This window comes from Rhipicephalus sanguineus, chromosome 5 (assembly GCF_013339695.2).
Source record: "Rhipicephalus sanguineus isolate Rsan-2018 chromosome 5, BIME_Rsan_1.4, whole genome shotgun sequence".
Taxonomy (NCBI): Eukaryota; Metazoa; Arthropoda; class Arachnida; order Ixodida; family Ixodidae; genus Rhipicephalus; species Rhipicephalus sanguineus.
In genome coordinates, this window is record NC_051180.1 from 48010406 (window position 1) to 48027838 (window position 17433).

The window sequence follows — 17433 nt, forward strand, 5'->3', positions numbered from 1 at the left end:
TTGAATACTAATGAGGTGTTCAGCTTAGATGTGGTCGACCCTGTACATGCATGCATGCATGACAAACATGGGATATATAGTGAACTAGATGTCATAACGTGAATGACTCCATTTTCCTCAAAGAGAAACAAGGCGATGTATGCACCTCTCTGCTGGCAGCTTCGCATTACATCGATTCCCACACTGCGTGGGATCTGTCGGAATTTTTTTATTTGCTATATTATCAGTATTCCCTTTTCGGGATAGTTCGTACGAAGCCCATTTGTGTGTCATATATGTCTCTCCAGGATGTACGCTCCGCCAAAGGATTGCCCACAAAATATTTATTGCTTAGCACGATCTTTTATGAGGCGCCTTGTGGGCCAGACGTAGGCCTACGCACAGTCCGAAAAATTTCTGGAATGGCAAGAATGTCTGCGGACGTATCGGAAGTAATCAATTCCAGCTGTTACCTGCAAGTGCGCGGGCCACTAAACGAGGCTTTAAAACGCTTTGAAAATTTGTCTGAAGCAGCCCCTGACGGGCGGCCAAAATAAAGTGAACGTTTTAGGGGCGAAGCTCCTTAAGGTGGCACCCGTTCGTCCCTCGTAGTCGTCGTGGTCGTAGTAGTGAGTAACAAGTCTTACGCTTTGACCTCCAAGGTGGTGCCGGTGGGAGATTTCTCCTGTGCGTTGTTGAACAATAAAAAATTCGCAGCGTGCGCGTTAACTAAAAGCCGAATTCTTCTGTCTCTCATTCCCCATTAGCAGCCATTGGCATGTTCCAGTAGGAAACGTTAGTAGAAGTAGAAGTGTAAGTGTTAGCTAAAAGCCGACTTCTTCTGTCTCTCATTGCCATTAGCAGCCATTGTTTACCTCCAAGGTAGTGCCTGGTGAGATTTCTCCTGTGCGTGATTAAACAATAAAAATTTTGTTCAAAACGCCGTTGATTGATGAAATAAACCAACGAAAGACGCCAGATGTTTTGTAAAAGCAGAACGAAAGAACGCCAGATGTTTTTCTTAAAGTGTAGTAGTAGTAGTTGCATGTAGCCACCTCGCCCGATCGTCAACGGGCGAGGTGGACCGGCAACGGCGCGAGGACCCTGCCATACGAGAGTTAAATCACACTAAAAGACATACTTTGCGGCCGATACACTCTAGTGAGCTTTCAACTTTTCGTCTTAATGTACATGATAAAGAAATTATTTCTACGAAAAACGCAAGGCACACCTTGAGCAATATGTTTGGTTTTGGGACGCTAAATGGAACCATGAGGCGATGCGAAGCCGGAGCACTTGCACGATCGCTTTCCGTTGGCTTTCGTTGGGCATGCTACCGACCTCGCGTCGTGGAACGCGCGTCCTGTCTTCCCTCTAGCCTTGCCTTTAATTCGCACAGGGCGAGCGGGGAATGCGGTCGCTCTTGGCGCTCTTTCGCTCGGGAGCGGACTTCTTCCTTGCATTTCACCGATCACAAGTGATAATGAAGGGACCACGTAAACCAACAGTACAATAAAAGTTTGATGTTTAATATATACACGATGTTTCACACTCTTTATATTATGTACTGGGCGCATTTCACGGAAGAGTTTCACGGTTTACAGACGATTCCCTCCGTAGCTTCGCCCCACTCATCATCATTCACCCCGTGGATATGCTGTGATTTTTTGTTTTCTCTCTCTTTCACGAACAGGTGCTCCTTACAAGTTGATTGCCATATACGAACAGTAGAAGTCGCGAGCCTTAAGCTTATTTTATTTTTTCGTCACCAAGAAGATGACTAGAACGCTCGCCTCAATGCTTCTGAATAAAAAATAACTGTTCCGCATAACCCGACATGCTGAACAACATTGACCTACAGTAAATGAACGCGACAGAACATTGTTCTAGTTGAGGAAAAAACGTCTTGTCCTTATTAGGCCGTTTATCGATATTTTCTGCACATAACTAATTTTTTTGTTTGCTGTTTTTCTTGTCTGCCTTTTTCCCCTGCCTTCCATCGAGCATTGGCCGCTCCATCAGTCTAGCCCACAGACAGGTGACCAGCGCAAGCTGGTAGGCCAGGCGAAGTGGGCGGCGTCATGGATGTCTGAACAGAAGAAGGCCTCCCATTATATGGCGTAAAAAAAGAGAAAATACTCGCTAAATAAGAGTTCATTCATCGTAATCGTCGTCGTCATCTTCTCTTCATTTGTCTTTTGTCCCATTCTAAAAGCGCGTGGTACCAAACCGGATATTTTGGTTTGGTTAACCGTCTTGCCTTTCCTTTATCCATCGCCTTTTTTCTCTTAGTAGAGTTTTGCTCAACTGTACTAAATATTTATCTACCTAGACCGCAATCTAAGCTGAAGCGCGCCTCCCAATTCTGCACCACGTTAATCGGCACTGCTAGATGAATGCAGTGCAAGCAGCTGTATTGTGCCACCGTATACAATGAAGTCAGCTTCACTTCAATGAAATAAGGAAACTGAACAAGTCATTCAGATATAGCCTACAGAGTGGCGACGCAAAATGCTTCTCACTCGCGAATGAATCTCCATCGCAGAGGTCTTGCGCCATAAGTCTATTATCGCCGGTAATACCGAGCCCGTATTCCCAAAATTCGCTGCGCTGAAATGGTTCGCAAAAACAAGCGCTGACAACATCATTTGAAACATTACAGCAGCCGTATTGGCAGGACAACAACAAGCTTGTCTCATTCGTGAAAACGTACGCGTATTCTAAGCGCACGTTTCGAAACGTCTCCACTTGCGTACATACCTTCCAGTGTACTCACTGGATCGATTTTCCTCCGCAGGGTGATGTGAGCGATGCTTTTATTAAATATGAACGCACCCCTGCCTTGCGAATCATACGTGGGCCTCTCATGCCGCACACTTCGTATTTGCATTCCTCCATATACTTTCCGTCGGGTTACTGCTGCCGCTTCGGCAACGACAAAAATATAGCGACCTACGCTGTGAGCTCAATGCAATGCAGTGCGAGTGATGAGCTCTGGAATATAGCTTGGGTCGTTTCATTATTGATCACCTGCAGCATTGCGCCTGTTGGTTAGTTCTGCAAACGGGCGCAGCTATATAACAGGCATCAGCGAAATAGAAATTCTGTAGAAGTGTAAAATTATGCGCACTGCAAATTAAACAAGTAAATAAATAGGAGGCGAAGGGCGCCCAAAATGTAAATGTATAAATAACTGGAGTACTGAGTTATGCTTAAAACGTATAGCTTTCAAAAAGCGATCGTTGGAGGAGCTGAAGTCATCTTGTAATGTAGCAGTGTTCCTTCGTTAAGACAAAGCAAGCGAAATGGTGTTGTTCGTTAGATCGAAATAAAAGTACACAGAACACAGTGATAAATCAATAGTGCACGAAAGGGAAGTAGCTTTGGGGACTCACTACAATGTGGCGTTTATGAAAGGCATTACGTGGAACTGTAAGATATCTGATATGTGCTCGTGCAAGCACACACGCTTACAAACTCACATATAAGTACTTCTGCATAGCAAAAAAAAAAGTAACAGCCGAGTCGAGCATGGAAGGAGCTGTGTGATTACTCAAAAGAAATTTCTTCGGTATGGCGTTGATCCAGCAAAAAGAGAAAACTTCGTTCTCGTTTGGACGGGTGAAGGTGAGAGCCAGGGAGCGAAGCACCGAGTGAGCAGGGCACAAGAAAAAAATTACATAAAGAAAAGACACAGAGTAGGAAAGTTTTGCGCGGGAGTTATACTATCCATCCTTAGTATCAATGTTGCCAGACATCGTGCCTGCCATGCCAGGCCTGACAGCGAGCGGAGTGCATCGCCGCGCGATGAAGAGTCTGTCTTTTAGCCCGCGGGAATTCTTCCCTGTATACCCCGAGATCAGCAAAAAAGGCGCTGCGCAGTGGTGCGTCTTTTCTTTCGTGAAAGGTCCTGTTTGCGCCGCTTCGTTCACGTCGACAACCGTGTTTCTATCTGTTTACGTTTCCTCGTTCCCTTCTTACTAAGATGACGACAAACCCTTCATAGTTCGTTTCTTCTCTTTACGAACATGGATGTCTTCAGAGACACAGCAGCGAAGCGGCGCCTTATTATAGAAGCACGCACACAATAGAAGGGCTCGAATCAAGAGAGAGTCTCAGTAATGTTGCTTTGATGCAACCTAGCTTCGTTGCTTTTCTTTATCTGTTTTTTTTAGCATCTGCCTCATCCGCGATATGCCGGCTGGGAGTCTAGCACGCTCGTATTATCAGCGTGACGCTGTCCTTGTTTGCGTTTGTTCTTCTGCTCGGAGGCATGCGCACCGGTGGGAGGAGGGGCTGCAGAAAGAAACGTATCAGTAGAGCCTTCTAGCGTGCATGCCTCGGAGTTTTCGCCCTTCTTAGGGGCATCTTATCTCGCGTCTTCTCTCTCAAAGGTTCCTTCACGCATATGGATGTCAGCCTCCATTTTGGCGCCAAAGAGCGCGCCGGGAGACGTTGGAAGTGCACCTCTGTTTATTCTTGTCGTTTGGTTGAATGCGGAAAAAAATCGCGGGATAAGTAAAAAAAAAACGAAATACGGGGCGTTATCAATAGTACCCGAAGGAAAGCAATGCACACAGCGTCGTTTTGAAGATATGTCGTGCCTTTGAGCAAACGTCCTTTCATGATTTCCCCGAAGACTACTTAGGATTCGCTCCTTTGGATTCTGCTCTGCATCTGCTCGTAGCTGGCGATTAAGGCGTGCCGTCGGCGAAAATTTAATCTCCCGCCTATCACGCCTCAGGCGTTGAATGCGTGTTTCGCTCCTGACAGTTCCTTTTTTCTTTCTTCTTATTTGCCTCTAGGTCATATTCTCATACGGCGTCTTCTCTCTGCTATGAAATCCTGTCGTTGTTGGCGAAATGTAAATAATTAGGCCCTGATTTTCCTTTCTAACATCTGAAAAAAAAGCCATCTTCCTTATACTGGGTTTCATACCTGCCTTTGTGTAGTTTATTTCGCCGTACTGTTACAACGATTTCCCTTAATTGCCCCCTTTCATTTGGCGGCACAGCCATCAGGAAGCGGGAAAAAAAGGGCACTGGTGTTTTGATAATGGCGTTACCTACCAATATTATGCAATTATATTGTCTGTATCGTATTATTTCGCAAGTAAATATTGATAAAACTGTCCCTGGCTATCGTGTGAAACGTTCAAGTTTGTTAACATTTAACAACGGAGGCTGCATGCACTTACCTTTACCTTAACTCAAGAATAGCGGGTCGCGTCAGAAATCTAATTCGTGCCGCCCGTAGCGTCTGTAATTATGGGAGCTCGTGTACCTAACAGTTCTGGAATTTCGTGGTTAACAGCATATACGTGCACGTGGGTGCTTGCTTCTCGCACTCATCGCAATGCTGCGGTCGTGGCTGGGATCGAATCGAATCTGCAACCTCTGGCCCAATAGCGTAATCCAAGGATGCACGACAAAACGTTGAAAGCAAGGCTGCGTAACTAGTAAACTGCTATTACGTAATACTAAATTAAATAGCGCATGCCTTTTATCAAGATATGTCAATTAAGAAGAGCACCAAAAGTTTAAGCCGCTGCCAGAACTTCAAGCTACAGATGCGACATACAAAATAGGTACAAAGAGAGAACCAGTGTACTTGCGCAAAAACAATCGTGCGAGAGCGAGGCGCCGCAAACTGTTCACGTTGCACTAACAAAGTTTGCAACAAAAAGCAAAGAGAAAAAAAAAGAGAGTTATGGCAACGTTCCATAGCTATACGAAAATAAGCGCTAGAGCAGGGACTACGAACGAACGAGACGACCGTTTTGTTGGAGAATAGAAAAACCCTGAAGAAAGAAGAAATGTAAGACAGGAGAGAATACGCGCCTGAGATAGGCACATAGATCGCCGTCAGCACACACCGACTTCCCAGAGCACGCAGGTGTCTCTCTTTATTTATTTTTTTCTATCCTCACGTATCTGCCACGTATTCGGAAAAGAACCCAGTCGCCAGGCCTAGCTGCTCGCGATGCGAGCGAAAAGAAGTCGTATCCCATCTCCTCGGTTCCCTTTCTCTCAGACGAATCAGTGTGCTAGGATTCGGGTTAAGAACGAGGCGTACGAGGGCTACGAGGGAAAAAAAAAGCGAGTGGCTGCTCCGCCAGTGTCGTCATAAATTATTCAGAGCCCCTCACCACTCGTCTTCCTGACGGAGACTGCCTCCCACTAGCTGCCTTCATCTCATCCGTTGCGGTTATCTTGCGATTCCCGCTCAACATCTCCAACCGCGCACATACGCTTTATAACTCTCGTTCACTTCTCCCGCTCTCTATACTAACCATCATCGCTACAAACAACTCCAGACCCCCTCTCTTACTGAAGTAGGAGGAGGAAAGGGGGAGACCTTAGTTGCGCACTCCAACCGTAACCGCGCACCGCGGTAGCTCACAGGAAGTACGTGTGCGGCACTGGAAAAGGGTCGAGCCCGAAATGGAAAAAAAAAAAAGACGACGAAATAAGCGTGCCGCGTTTGGTTCGGGCCGGCCGCGTGTTTATACAGTATAAGCGCACGTAAAACGAGATCCTCCGTTTTCTTTCACCGCCGTCCACACTCTCCCGTGTCCGTACGTCTAACCGCTGCTCGGCGTCGAGCCTGTGGAGATGAAGAAGCGTGCGCGAAAAAGAACCGAGTAGACAAGACCGGAGCCTGAGTGCAGAGTCCTGGCTCACTGGCCCTCTCGCGGCCAAGACAGAGAGGAATCGGAGGGAAAGACGGGACTCGGGGATCAAAAGGGTAGGTACGGACTCGATGGGAAAGAATCAGCAAAGTAAACTGGCCGAGTCTCCTTAAACACGATACGGGAGAGTCCCGCCATCTCCTTCAGACGGGACGTCTCCGCTGCTGCGGAGACCGCTTTCTTGAGGGCGTAGTGCTCTATAGTCGTCATCTGTACCGATTCCGCTGTGCTCCGCATTCGCCCACTCTCTTTCGCATTGTCACAGCCTTTCGGCTCTTCTATACGTGAGTTCCTTACTCGCTACACGGCAGAGACGTCTACTGTGGACGTTCCGGCGACGCAAACGCTCGAACGGTTAGAGTTTTTCTTTTACTCCTTTGAAGGCGAACACGGACCATGATAGATAGATCGAGCTTGAGAGTGAGATGGAAAGTGGGGCATACGGAGTGGTTTCGCCGCTGAGTCTTCTTGCTCCGGAAATCTGTCCTCGGGGGAGACATGCCAGCGCGGGCAGAAAGATTGCGGTCTCCACTGTGATAAAAAGACGCGGATACCTAGATACGCATAGGAAAAAAAGAAAACTCTCAAAGCGCGACCACGGAGCGAGGCATTTGCCGCAGTCGACTACAAGCACCGAAAAAAAAAAACACGGGAGACTCGCGCGCATAGTCTACGGACGAAACAAATCTCGTGATCGCATCTCGGGCGCCACAAAGCAGGGGATGCTTGCAGGCAAGCATGACGGCCTTCGCATCTGTCACTGCTGAAGAAACGGCGGTATTTTTTCTTCAACTGCGGACCGCGAGGATCGGGAGAGAAGGGAAAGAAGACAGTACTCACGAAAGAAGAAAAAGATATAGCCTAGTGATGGTAATGGGAAAATCGGGAGAATTCAAGCGAGTGAACATAAATGCCGAGGAATGGACAAGCGCCCCTCTGATGCAACCAGACCAAGCACGAAGCCTTCCCCATTAAACACGAACTCAGGCCCGGGACCCATTAGGTAGGTGAAGAAAAGACGGCGGTTGAAGTAAGCCGGCATCAGCGTGCCGTGGAGCTGTCTGCACTTGGGCGATAGCTAACGTCGATGTGCCGTTGTCTTTTGTCTCCTGCTTTCTTTTCGTTTTAAAACTCATCGCGAATTTTTATCACCCGTCCTCGGTTGCGCTTGCTCGCTTTTTCGCCCCTTAAATCGTATGGTGATCTATCTTCGACGGAGCGCCGTGAATCTGTATAGAGCCAAGCGGTATCATGGTAGAAAAAAGACCCACCGTGAAGGTTTCTGAATATATGCACGACATCAATTTATATATATTCTTTATTTTCTGTGAAAATGATACACCTCGACATCCGCCTTACCTGAGAAAAACACTTGCATTCGGTACCGTTGCTCACTAGGGCTTCTCGGTCAGTCACTTCCGCAGGGATGTCCTTGAAATCTATTGTACCAGATATGGAATGATTATATTTTCTTCTTTGTTTTATTTCGAAAGTTTGCCCAAAGGCGATACACAGTTAAATATATAAATGCAGGCAGGTTTCCGCATATACACCAACTTTACTCTATGGTTGGGCCCATGAAGCCCCGAATTGTCCTTACAAAAGGGGATTATGCAAAGTTTGTCCCACAACTGATTGAAGTAAGATTAAGTTTATCGATTTCGTGGTGTAGTGCGACATGTGCTTTTTTATCACGAAACAAAAATTAGAAGAACATATAATTGGTACTGTTATGACTGGCAGTCGGTGGCGACGCGCTGACCATGAGAATGGATGGGCGATGCGTTCTCACACTGCTAAAACACTTGCATCCATCCTAGAAACGGAATCCCCGGGACGGGAAGCGACCGACAATGGGAAGAATCTCGACCTAACAGAGGGACGTCCATGTTGAGGACGTTTCCACAATGGGCCACCTGGACTTGGATTGGTGTGCTGCCGGGACGACCTGACCTGTATGTTTTGACAGGAGTCGCCGCAGACCCTTTTCTGCCCTTCGGGGAAGAGTCCGAGGAACAAGCCCGAGGAACCTGCTGCCCTGCTACCCCCCCAAGCGTGCCGTAGACCGCCGGACCCTTGCTGTTTCAAGAGTGCAACGATCCCTCAGCGACAGTGAAATGGACTGTACCATGATGGGCGGGGTCGTGTGTGTGATTGGTGGTCATCAAGAAGGAGGAGCCAGCCTCAGGGGTTAAAACGACGGTGCTAAGTGAGAAATGGGGCTCTGAGCCCTCGGTATCAGGCTCATCCACTTCGCCCGTCGCGGAACTCTTACCTTGTCACTGTGTAACTGAGTGTACAAAAAGTGCCAGTAAACATGCTTGTTATCGTTTTCCAAACTTGCTAGCATCAGTTCCTCAACCCGGAGACTCTACTACGCTACCAAACGGAGTGCGGGTACGACGCTGCCCTATCGTAGCAACAACCTGGTTGCCGAGGACGGACGGATCTAAATACCGGTCGCAACCACTGGTTGCAGCAGTAGGATGGATCCAAACACCCGGTCGCAACAGTACTCTGACTGTGCCCATTGCTTCTTTACTGGGTTGAGTAGGGATAAACACATGCCTATAAAAATGTATCTCTTCTAGTGCCCGAATAAAGATTAAAGCTGTGAGAGCTTCCACTGCTGCGTCCTCAAACTAAACATCCGCATAAAAAAAACGTAATGAAATCATTCTTTCAAGCATTACGCCATGAACAAACATACCGAGCTTTTTGTTCCGCTAATGCAACACATTGAAATGTGATACAGTTTTCCGCGCCTAAAAACGCAAGTACACAAAAGTGTATTGCAAGGACCGCGTCAGTAACGTTGACGTGTCCTTAAGTGGTTGTATTTTTGAACTTCGTTGTACTTCCTTGCTTAGCAGTTGATGTATATGAACCGGTGCTTTAGTTGTGTGCAGTGACCGTGAGCGGCGATGATATCAAATGTGTGTCAGAGCTAAATCTCTCTGCTCTCTCTCTTCATCGTATCTTTATGATTTCCCCTTTTCCTCGTGAAGGGTAACGGACAAGATATTCTATTCAGCTTACCCTCTCTCTATGGCTGCTTTCTTTGTCCGTCTTGCTATTTATAGGTTTTGTGATTGGTGACTTGCATTTTTTTTTTTTTGTATAAAAATATGTTTTCAACATGCAAGGTCACCGTTTCGTTCCACACAGCAAAAATACCTCATATCTGCTGTCCTAATTCAATGTTGAAATTTCATTGCATTATGCTACTATGCATCATTTCCTTTTTTTGTATGTCATAGAAGGTTATCAGACGGCACAAAAGTCATCCATCACTATGCGCTTGAATCTTGGCAGGGTATGCACGTTGAGTTGTCGGCGATGTGTAGTTTCCAAGATAAGAACACTGCTAGGCTGCTATGTGTCGAGAAGACCTTGCAATTGGTAATCAGAGCTGCAATGATGGATAAATCAGGAGATATTTTCGCTATGCACGTCACGAAAAATGATGAGTACCTAGCTGTGCAACAGCCATGTTCGACTCTACTTGCGCAAGTTCATTTGGCACAAGTGTAAAAAAATAAAAGGCTTCACAGTAACTTGCATGAGTTTAACCTGATCGAATTAAAATGTCGTTTGAAACTGAAAAGACTGCTGATAGTGTTTCGGTGCGGTTAATTGCAATCTAATTAATGTACTTGCTGAAGGCTTATGATTAGTCTAAAGTACAGCGTTACTATTGCAGCATACATGATCGCGATTCTGTTCCAACATAAATCTAACGGTCGTATGTGCTTTCTGAAGTTTTACTGAACTACGGCCACTTGAATGCAAAGTGCAGCGCATTTTAAATTGCTGATTGAAGCTGCGAAAGAAAAAGTTATACCAGTGTGGTACGATTCCCTGTAGGACGATTGCACGCAACTAATGAAGACTTTCTGCTTCGCAACACAGAAAACTAATCTAACGGGGAAAAAAAAAAAAACGAGACGTGTTAAGTAAGCTTTGCTTGTAACAGTGATCCCACTAGTCTCGCATGTAATCGGCTGAAATTCAAGAAGCAAAAGCGCCACCATAGTTTGCAAAGCGTCTTACTTGCCGTGCTCGTTTTCCAGTTACGAAACATGGAACAAGATGAGCGACGACGAATGTTCATTTGTTGCAGCACCATCTCGTCAGGCAACCTTGCAGAGGAGCGGTGGGAGGATGTTCTTGCGGAATGTAGTAGTTAAAACAAGAGCGAGCAAGGATCGCTTTTGATGAAGCGATGCGGGGAGGAAAGATTGCATGCAACGGTATTTAAGGCACGAGCTTAAACCAGGCAAGTGGCATAGGGTATATTAAGGCGCACGAAGCACTGCCTGTGACGGGGAGGCACGGCCGAATAGAAGAGAACAAAGGATTATGGCGAGGCTCTTATGTAAGCTAATCCCTTACAGGGGAGGTGTTTCTTTTATGCACACAATGGGACGAAACTAGAAATGAAGCAGCCTTGTAGGAGGGACGGTATTCGAAGGAACGATACCCGGCGACGAAGAACGATGGAGGCGGCAGTGGCGGTTGAGATGAGGACGAAGCAGAGCATGGAGAACGTGCGAGAGATTCCGCAGCGGGAGGCAAGCGCACGAGCCGCCGCGTCCGGAAGGGAGAGAGTGAAAGAAAAGCGGATGGGAGGCTTTCAAGGCGCGTCCATTAGCCGAGCCTTAATCGCGCGCCCCTCCTTCCGAAGCCTGGCTTCTCCTGTCGCTGTCCTGGGACACTAATCCGCGTCCAATGTACCTCGTCCGCAGCCCCACTCGTGGCAGAAGCCGCCCGAAGCCGAGGCTGACGTGGTTTACTTTATTTTTTAACCCGGAGGCACGAAGGAGAAGGCAAATGCGGAGCTTGGGCTGTAGGGAAGTGGATGGGGCGATTCGCGGCGGAAGCGATCTTTCGCACCTAGTTCCTTCGCCACCTCGAGCGCGGCGGTTAATGCACCGAAGAGGAGGGGGGGGGGTCACAAATCTCTCCCGCTTTTTCTGTCTGCCGCGTAAAACCTCGTTCTTTATCGGTCTTGTTCACCCCCAAACTATTTGAAGCCCGGTGTCTCTCTCTGTCATTCTCGGAGGTATTCGAGAATTCGCAACGCGAGGAAGGAAGGTGCCAGGGAAGCAAGCGGTGTCTAGCGAAGACGACGGACAATGAGCTGCGAGAAGGCAGCTTCCTCATTTCGCCAAAGGAGCCCTCCGACAATCTCATTCCACTCGGCGCCAGAAAGGAGGCATTAATTCTAGCGACCCCACCCCCACTCGCTCCTCCCTCCAAATTTACGCGTGACTGCATATCCGATGTACGGCCGGACGTCGCCCGTGCTCACCTCGCCGCCTAGGTGGAGGATTAAAACGACGTGAACCGAGCTCGCAAAACAAATGAGGTTTACACGAAAAGAGTGGCCGCGGGAACGAGACTTATACGCTCCTGCTCATATAGTGCGGTTGTCGCTCGCTGGCTCGCTCGCTCTCCGGTGCGGTGGTGCGCCGGTGGTTTTTTTACGGCCCCACTCGCTCAGCGTTCCCGACTGCACTGCCCCGAGCAGTCGCAGGGACGGCGGCGAGCCGGCAAGCCGCGATTAGCGGGAGATCCCGCGCTCCTGATAGCGGCGTCATTTGACGCTCGCTCGCCGCACACCACCTCCTTGTGTTCTTCATACCACCCTCCTTTTCGACCCTTACCAGGTCGGCGCACCCTTTTCGCACCGCCAACTCTCACTGCTAGTGTAGCACTTCCTTTCGCGTCCTCCCTAGAGGAGATGGCTGGCTACCCTCCCCTCTTGTTATCACTGCCACCTTCAGACACACTCCTCAAAGCAGCTGGCTTCGCCGCGTATAATGAGCAATTTGCGAGATGGTCGCTACGTCGTTGGTCGTGGTGAACGGGTGAAGTGTGCGCGTTACCCTGTTTCGGCGCAGGTCGTCTTCAAATAAGCCGCCCTTTGAGGCAGAACCGGAGCCTAATGGCGGAGAGGTCCTTACTAGAATCGTCATTTGCAGTGCGCCCCGCCCGCACACATTGGACGTCATGGGACGCTGTGTGCTTCGTTCAAGTGCGATGAGTATGACTGGCACTGCGAATGACAAGCCGCTTCCGGGCAAGTTGCGTGCTAAGAGGACTTTGTGTCTCAGTGCTGCGCCAACTTCCAGGTAATCGGCATCTCTGAACCCTCGTCAAAATGTCGATGTTTTAGTGCGTTCGTATCCTTTTCCTTTTCGAACAAACACATATGTAAATCTGTATATATTTTCAAATTATATATTTTGTGTAAAAAATGAACATGAGCATAGAAGTCTCCAGATGACCAGTTCATAAATTTCAATTTACTAAGAACATTAGAAGAATTTTATCTAAAAAATTCTGACATTTTGCGTGTCAAGACCACAGCATGATTATGTGGCATTAACCATCTGAGCTTCATTAACGAGCACCTCTATCCACGTACTTGGGCGTTTTTTTAGCGTTTCGACCCATCCAAAAGCAACCGAAGTAACCGAGAATGAAACCAGAAGTATTTTCTTTAGCTGGCTTTGCCACAACAATAGTCTTTATAAGAAGAAGCCAACTTCAGTAATCCTGAATATTTATGAGATTGCCTTTGTGTGAATGAACTTACGATTGCAGTAGCGTAGCCAGAAATTGTTTGCGAGATGACGGGGGGGGGGGGGGGGGGGGGCATCGAGGCATCGAGCATAGTTTATGTACGTTCGTGCGTGAGTTTGTATATGTTAGCATATATATACACAAACAAAATTGAAAAATTTCGGGAGTGGGGGGATTTGAACCCCACAATTCACCCCCCCCCCCCTGACTACGCCAGTGTTCGATTGTGTATCATGAACGCTTAGATCAGTTACGTAAGATCTTTCCCTAAAGAGCAAAATACAAGAATACAACAGGCATTAGTGTTGTACTTGGTCATTCGGCATTCATTCATACACATATGACTGTCCCATATCTGGCAATTCGCCTAACTTATAACTCCATCAAGGCGTCGTAACAAGACAGTCTAACAACTCGTAGCATATGGCTCTCTGCGCTGGTGTAAGAGGGGACTCAAGGCTGATCTTTATTGCTCAATTTATGAGTGAGCTATCAGTGAATACTAGCATACCTAACAACACGCACGACACCAGGGATATTGTCAAATCAGCGAAGTTTTAAACTTAACCAGTGAACCACCGAAAAATGTAACGGAGGTATTGTTAATGGCAGCAAGGTTCCCTGGTGATACTCGATGAATGTCGGAAGAAAAAAAATAATAAATCAGGTATCATCAAAGGTTACTCTATTTTACAGCACTAACAGAGCACTGTACGTCGATTCTTTCTTTCTTTCTTTTTTGATCTTTGAAGAACTTTTAACATTCGAGTGAATTTACTTGAAAAAAAAAAAAGAAAAGACTGGACGTTCGTTTCAGTTTTTATTTTTTCACATTGGCGTGACAAGGGGGTTCATGGCAGCAGGCGCATCAATTTTAAGCGCGAAGTGGCTGGGATGTTCAACTTCGTTAGAAGCGAGCGCGCTGTTTCCCAACGTGCTTTCTTCGTAAACCCTTTCTTATAAGAAGAACAAGAAAACAGCATATCATCACGAGCTGCTTTCACAAAGCCAAGATTTGCGGTCACTAACCCTGTGAGGGAATAGTGCACTCTATTACTGCCAGTGCATTATTTTTGCTCATGAAACAGATGTGCGGTCGCCGCACTGATACGGGGGTCAAAGCTCGGCTGTCAAAAGCAGTCACGTTGTCTTACCAAGCTTCTTATGACCACCCTAAGCACACACTATGCACTCTTTCTTCCTTCCTCTATTTGTTTCTTATCGCCTCTTGCGTTCTTAGTCACTGTTTTCATTTTATGAGCTACAGGCCACTGGCCTTTCCAAGGCCTCTGTGCTGCAGAAAACTCCATCTTAAAAAAAGAAGTGCCGGACCACATCCCCACTTTCTTGATCAACAAGTCAGCTCCACCGAAAAGCGAAAGCAAATTTGAGTGCGTGTCTACCATTAAAGATTTATCAAGGTGGATCACTGAACAAGCGTGCATACGATGAAACACATTTGATTCATACAAAGAGATTCCATAAATAAATATCACACGGCCTAAGGTGACTCGAAGGCGAAAGCCATTCTTGTTCTTTTCCTTCTCAATCGATTGTGTCGTACTCCCACAATTCAGGCATTGACGAAACAAAGACGGTGTCGTGAATGGCTGTGGAATCCTTTGGGCAACAGCGGATAGAATAACGTGAATTCATACAGGAGGAACGCGCGTTTATTTGCATAGTTGTGCGATTTTGGAGTATGGGCGCCTTCTTCAACTATCGTAATAAGACCGCCGAAACTGGGAGTAAATGGGTGCTCTACAACACTTTATTAAGTAGTCGTCGAATGACTTCACTATCGGAGTTTATGGCCTCATGAATCGATTGCCGCAAAGATTTTAGGGGCGAAGCTCCTTAAGGCGGCACCCGTTCGTCCCTCGTAGTCGTAGTCGTAGTCGTAGTAGTCGTAGTGCGTAACCAGTCTTACGCTTTGACCTCCAAGTTGGTGCCGGTGGGAGATTTTTCCTGTGCGTTGTTGAACAATAAAAAATTCGCAGAGTTAGCTAAAAGCCGACTTCTTCTGTCTCTCATTCCCATTAGCAGCCATTCTTTACCTCCAAGGTAGTGCCTGGTGAGATTTCTCCTGTGCGTGATTAAACAATAAAAATTTTCTTCAAAACGCCGTTGATTGATGAAATAAACCAACGAAAGACGCCAGATGTTTTGTAAAAGCAAAACGAAAGAACGCCAGATGTTTCTAAAGCAAAACGAAAAGACGCCAGCTGCTTAACGAAAGACGCCAGATGTTTTCTAAAGCAATGGTTTTCTAAACAATGAAAGTTCACAGCGTACATGTAAAATTAAAGTGAGCTGCAAGTCGTCATAACTCATCGAACCTTTAGTATAAACGCGCCCGATCTCACGTCGGTGATGATGTACTGGGCAGAATTCACGGAAGATTCACGGTTTACCGATGAACCTCCGCAGCTTCGCCCACTCATCATCATTCACTCCGTGGATATGCTGTGATTTTTTTCGAATCCCTCCGATGCGAGCGGAGTTACAGGGATTTGTCGCACACCTTAATCACTTTGTTTCTCCATTGGTCCCAACGAGCGCACTGAAAGCTAAAAATCACACCATCTCCCGCTAAAGGGGACCATGAGGCGATGCGAAGCAGTGTTTCGGCATGTAGAGCCCGCGTTTCAGAGGTGGAGTGGTGAGGGGGAAAGGGGAGAGGGGATGTGGAGAGGGGGAAAGGGAAAGGGGAAAAGGGAAATGGGGGAATAGGAGGAGTGGATAGGGGGAGGGGGCAAGGGGAGAGAGGGGTAAGTGGGTGAGGGGAAAGGGGGAGAGGGGAGTGGAGAGGGGGATGATAAAGGGAAAGGGGAGGAGGAAAGGGAAGGGGGAATGGGTAGGGGAGAGGTGATGTGGAGAGGGGGAGAGGAGAAGGGGAGGGGAGAAGGTTCGCGCATGCGCAGTAAGGGTGGTCACGCCGCACACAACCACCACCACCACCACCGGATTGAACTCCGCTGTAAGATGCTTCACATCTAAAAAGTAGTGGGGGGGGAGGGTGTTGACAAGCCAACAAGCTACGTAAGCGCGCGCCGTGGCCTTGAGCAATTTCCCTGTGGTCTTTCATCGGACGCATCGGCTCACATTCGGCGCTATACCACGAGCGCACTATAGTGTCATTCCACAGCGTGTAGTTCTAACGCTACAAACCGCGGCGCGGGTACGTGGAGGCCGCAGGAACTACGCCGCACACGAGTGCTCAAATCAGCCAATAGCCGGTGCTTCCCGCCTATGACGAAATCGGGCTCGTCTATCACGCAGTTTGTCGAGAGAAGAGTGCGCTATTTTTAGCCGTCTTTGAAACGCATATGCAAATTCCTCGCAGCGGGCAGTGCTATAATATTTGGCTCACATGTTCTCAGGAGCCAGGACTGCCGATCGGCATCGTTTTCTCACCATGTTCAAAAAGTGTTTCAGGGCCCCTTGAAATGTGTAGCTCTCTGGTGAGTTAAAATACATGACCGATGAGTCATCGCGGAAAGTGTAATAATTTGCATACACACCTTTAGTTGTGGTGCATTGATGCTCGCAGTCAAGTTGAGCGCGTTATCCGACTGATGAATGTCTGAAACAAAACGAACAGCCCGACATTAAAAACTCGGAAAGCAAAGTAAGTTCATCATAAGTGCAAACTTCAAGCCTTATAAAACAGCAGCAAAAGCAAGAAAAATGAATATTAAGAAAACTAATAACCGTCTTAATTATGTGCCGTTGGTTTTAAAGCAGCACCGTAAAATACAACAGTTTTATGAAGGTATGTTGTATAATTTCTGACATTGCATAAAGTTGCAACGGCCATAAAAAGAAAAAAAATAGAAATCGCTTAATTGAGAGGTTTGTGCTTTGCACACCCAAAATAAGGGAATGCAGATTGCCAGAATGTACAAAAGCATGCAGTAATACCACCAAACAACGCAAGCAGGTAGTGCGGCTTGGGTTACGCCCAAACGCTTAAGCGCGCACCTTAATAACAGTTCCATATTAGCAGATATATAAACAGAATTATTGCTCGAAATCATCGTGGTGACTACACACGCCACCACCGATCTCCCGCCACTGCCAAAGGTAGCGAATTTCTTACTGAAGGTCGGGTTCTTAGGTCTTTCATCAGCATTAGGCGGGTATTGCAGAACACTCATCCACACGCGCTA

General features: G+C 47.2%; 1 protein-coding gene across 1 annotated transcript in view; it reads right to left on the reverse strand.

Moving 5' to 3' along the window:
• Window positions 1-16798, reverse strand: part of LOC119393594 (nephrin) — a 198716-nt gene extending 181918 nt beyond the window's left edge. The window contains exon 1 of the mRNA XM_037660703.2: window positions 16786-16798. The gene's annotated coding sequence lies outside the window, so the exon portion shown is untranslated. The remainder of the gene's footprint in view (window positions 1-16785) is intronic.
• Between the last annotated feature and the right edge of the window lie 635 nt (window positions 16799-17433).